The sequence below is a fragment of the Agelaius phoeniceus genome, chromosome 6 (assembly GCF_051311805.1).
Source record: "Agelaius phoeniceus isolate bAgePho1 chromosome 6, bAgePho1.hap1, whole genome shotgun sequence".
In the NCBI taxonomy this organism is placed as follows: Eukaryota; Metazoa; Chordata; class Aves; order Passeriformes; family Icteridae; genus Agelaius; species Agelaius phoeniceus.
In genome coordinates, this window is record NC_135270.1 from 29,583,333 (window position 1) to 29,588,528 (window position 5,196).

The window sequence follows — 5,196 nt, forward strand, 5'->3', positions numbered from 1 at the left end:
TTATAAGAAGGATGAATTGAGGATGGAGAAGGGAAGAAGGAGATGGGTAGAATTGCCAATTTATGTTTTGAAAGTGGTGTGATTCAGGGGCACAGGAAGTGTGGACAACCTTTTTTTGAGTGCACTTAGCACCTTAAATCTAGGTCTTCATGGATCATTCAACAGTTTAGAAACTGAGGCAAAAGGAGGTTTGAAAAAATCTTTGCAGATATTTAAGCTCTAAGCAGAACTGGAAGTAGATCCTAGGAGTCCTGCCTCTTAATTTCTCTGGCCACAGCTCTCCGGTTTTCTGCGAGTGTTTTTCACTGTAGGTGTACATTAGCTTGCTCTCTTGAACAATTGCATTCAGCTCTTAGCAAGGATAATAATATTAATACAAAATGTCTGGATGTCTCCAGAGGTCTACAGGGAAGCACAAGATGCTCTCACAAGAGCAGCACTAACAGGAAAGAGATGAATGCAGCACAAGAATGAGCCTTTTAATGGCCCATTAAGAAGAAAAATTACATATAGAAGTTGAGGCTATTTTTTTATTTTGATAATTGTTTCCTAAGAATATGTTGCATTCTATGCAGAGGATCAGTCAAATGTTTTGTTGTGAGTTTTGCAGACTTTAGCTAGTAAAGGAAGGTTATTGGTGTGTGAATGCAGAATAGTAAAGCATTTCTCTTGGTCAAAATTTAAAACACACAGTGAGTGTCAGCATCCCTCAGCAATGGTGTATGTCACACAAAGCGTTGCTCAGCAGCAGTGCTGAGCCCACACAGTCCAAGGGTCCCCTTATGCACACCACCAGAGATGATCCCTGAGCTGGGTTTGCTGTCTCCTGACCTGCTGGGGAGGGCAGGGCCTCTCAGCCCTTCAGATAAATGCATTAGGCTTCCTGAGTCCCCCAGGTCCAGGGATGCAAGCAGGTGCTGACAGTCAGTGGCAGACAGTGGTTATCTGCCACACAATCCAGCGGGCAGGAAAGCATCCTTAACACCAGTGGGTCCTGAGGGGAACCAAATCATTTGGGCATCAGAGTACATGGGGACTTTGCTGCTTCTACTTTTCACTCTATGTGCTAATACTTTTTAATCCCTGTTCCCATTCTGGTCATTTAAAACCAAATAAGTCTTAATGACAGTCTTCTTTCCTCCCATTTTGCCCCTTAATTTGCTCATATTTAGGGTGAGCTTACAGGAGATGTCTCTGCAGAAATTAGTGTTGGTTCCCCTGCATCAGTGGGTGTGGAGACAGTGAGACAGGTTTGGAGGTTGCCATAGGATGTATAGGGAGAGAATATAGAAAGTCTAAAGCTTTGCTGGGGAAAAACTGTCATTTTCTTTTTTAGTGCCCTCCAGGAGGCCACCTATATGCATCTCATCCTCTTCCTGCTACAGGATAGCCTTTTGTTTGATGAGATCTTGATAAGCCTGGGCTCAAAGTGTCCTTTTCAGGGCAGGTACAAATTCTTCAGTGTATCCTACTGGGTACTTCTTACAGTACTATGTTGTGCTGATATCCTGGGTCAGCACTCAGAACCTCTTCTGAATAGGCAATACTTTCAATAACTTAGGTAGAACTAATGAGATTGGATACTCTGGGAGTTAAGGAGCTATCTAGCTGGCATCTCAAATGCCCATTGCAAATATAGTCTGGGCACATATTTTAATTGAGAACATCTTCCTTCCTGAGGATTTCATGTGGTTGTGATCAGAGGTGCATAAAGGACTAAGTAGGAAACACCAACCTTTGAGGGGAGGGGAAAAGTGTGCAGATGTAAAATCTCTAAGGTGCAGAAATTGATGACATGAGGTTTGGTGAAACTAAGTGTGATTGAATGTTTTGACCCCATGCAGTATTTGCCACTTGCAATGCTTTGTCCCATATACAGGCCATGGTCTGGAGTTATTCACAGGCATTTCAGAATACAGGTTCTATGAAGATGCCTCCTAAATAAAGCTGTATTGATTCAAAGAAAAGGACTAAACATTACATTACATGAAAGAGGGAAAGGAAATGCTGGTTGAGAATCAGGACCTCAGAAAAGGATTTGAGGCTAGAAATAGAGTTACCTGTGGATTGACATCAAATGCTAACATAAAAACAAAAATGGCAAAATAACTTTTGGTGGAGAAAGGAACAGAACTTTCCTCATAACTAAAGGAAAAAAAGTCCTGGTGCTCTCTCTACCCCTTAGGACCCAGCCTAGCAACTAAAGGATGTGAATGATGCAGGAGACATGAAGTCCCAAGCTGTCATTGTATGTTACTGTCCTCCACTGAGAGGGAAATGAGTGAGGGGACAGGAGCCCAGGGAACTAGAGGTGCTTTTGCCTTTGTGCATAGAATATCCTGGAACTGCCCTTACCCTGGGAGTTTGATGCTCTTCCACTCATTTCACTTTGCGAAGTACCAGGTGTTCCTAACAGCTACTTGGTGCTGATTTCTAAGTCTTTCTGATGACCCTCTGATTGGCATTGTGGACTGAATACATATTTCACATACCCAGTCTTTGCTGTTCTAGCTCCAGTGGCAGACAAGGAAAGGAAAGTAATTTCTGGCCTTCCCTCAGGTAGGTGTTACAGATGACATACTCTCCTGTACAGGTAAGAAGAGGCAAGTCAAGACCTTGACACAACTTTAAATTCCTTCTATCCTTATGCTCCTGCCCTTTCCTACCTATGTGTGCTCAACAAAGACAAATGATATTCTGGGCATCACTCCAATAAACAACCTCTTTGTACCAAAGAACAACAAAATGTATAAGCTTTCACATGCAAGTCGTATTGCCTGGGGTAAGACTGAGAGAATGATGGGAATAGCTGAGCTGGTGAAGAATAGCCAAGGAAGGATGTGATTTTCTGAGCTGGCCAGCAGGTGCCATGTAAGACATCAGGGATCTCTTGGTGTCATGGGGTCACCTATGTCAAAACAAAAATTGATGAAGTTAATCTGCATGAGAGGAAGTCTGATGTAGAATTAAAATCTGTCTCAGTGAGGGAGAAAATAGCCAGGGAAAGGCTGGAAGAGCTACACACTGAGCTTCAGAGGCTATTATTCAACAGTCTCCTTTGGCAAGTGGGATACGGTTGAAGGGAATATAAAATACCCCTAAAGTGTGTGCCTGTGCATTCATGTCCTTTCTCACACATGCACCCAAGTATGTGTGAGCTGGGGGAGGCACCCAAACCCAACTCAGAAGAGGACATCCATTCTTTGTAGTTTCCAAGAGGGTGTTACAGCTGGCATTGCAGCAGCCACTGGAGATCAACACAGAAAAACTGTGATGTGCTTCTCAGCATCATGAAATCAGGAATTGAAACTAAAACATCTCCTCACTCCTAATGATATTAGCACTCCTACTAGCATTTGATTGTTATTGAATATAGGTCTAAAAAAGGCATTTTACTTGTACTGCTTAGAACTGCTGCTTTATCTGCAGTTCTAAGGAATATCTGGTTTTAGGCTGTAAGACTTGATTTAGGTTAAACGTGATGACAAATGGAAAAATAGAAGGAAAGTATTTACTGCTCTCTGGATCATACTGCAGTATATTGCTTTCATAAGATGGCAGGGTCCTCCTATAGCTAAAAGGTGCAGAGAGGACAAGCTAAGACTAATTCACCACATCTGCCTTGCTCCTGCTAAGTCAGTAGGGTTCAGGCTGAGCATGAAATAAAAATTGCCATCTATATTTGTGATCAACTGTGGATGTAATACAGAGCATGAAATCTGGGAAGGAGGTTACAAACCTGATAGAAAGCCTGAGGTACCCTTCCCTGTAAGAAATACTCCAGCAGTGGAAGGAAAGCTTGAAGGCTTTTGCTTTAGGAAGGAAAGGGCTCTGGCACTGTAGGCAAAATCTGCAAGGGGCCCAAAACATTTCTGTATGAATGAGGGGTGCTCTGAGAAGGAACATGTCAGGCTTTCTGCCCTAAAGGCTGTGGGCTGCAGCATTTCAGGAAGCACAACCAAACTATGATCAAAATACTCCTTTTATTGCAACAGATCACAAGATGGTTTTTCAGCAGACATTTAATTATTGCACAAAATAGATGCTTGAGCATAACGGGCGGGTTCTTTTTTTAGACAAAGCTACTCTTGCCTTGGAACTCCTGTAATCAGAGAACGTCTTTGTAGCAGCTGGCTACTCCTGCCTCTGCAGGCTTTTTGAATCTACATCAGACTTTCAAAGGTACAGGTTTATTAAAGTGTCTCTGAGATACTGGACTCTAATGTCAGACTAAAGTATGTAAGGTATTGCAGCGCAGGTAAATAATAAATAGCACCTTTCCAATGCTGTCTCCTTCTTAAGAGGAACACTAAAATAATGGTGTTCCTTTCTTTCTAAATTTATTGTCCATCAGTGACTGCGAGGTGAAATCCATTGGCTATACAAGGACTGACAATTTACACTCCCACTACCCCTTCCTCCATTGGCTATACAAGGAGTGAACAATTTACACTCCCACTACCCCTTCCTCCTTGCCTTCTGCCTCTCCAGCTGCCACTGCCAGCCCTGGGCTTTCTGCCCTGGGATCTGCCACCATCCTGGGGACTTCTGTCCAGCGCTGGAGCTGCCATGGCAGAGCAGCACACCCTCTGTTGCTCTTGACACTTCTGCGTAGTCTGTGTGCTTGTCAGTCACTTTCAGGCTTCTCTTATAATTTGGCAGTGGCTCTTTTTCCCATGCTGAAGCCTCTGTTTCAGGGAGCCATGTCCCTGTGCTTTGAAGGTCATGCTGGCATTGCCTGCCTCTGCTCCAAGGGGATACCCTGCTCACTTGCTAACCCATCTCTGCCCAGAAAGAAGAACCCTGTTTTCTATGGTTGGAAAAGGAAAGAATTAACCTTTTCTTGGTCATTGTGCATCTTCCTTTCTTAAGTATGTAGTTGGGACATGGGGGATGTCCAAAACCTTCATGTCCCATAAAATAGTCCATTAACTTAACTACAAACCTGCCAGGGATATGGCAAATCCATAAATGCAAGTGGGTATCAGGATGAATGAGTACAATGACAGTGCTGAGCAAGGCAGATCAATGTTGATCCAAGAAAGCAAGCCACCTGCAAGGTTCCTGTGGTAAACAGTGAGGTGTTTTAAGTAAAAGTCTCCAAAAAGAAGTATCTGAAAGAGAACTAACGCAAAATCTCTCCAGTGATGGAAAATACAGGGGTTCTTGAATTCACTCTATTGTTTGAGGAATTCA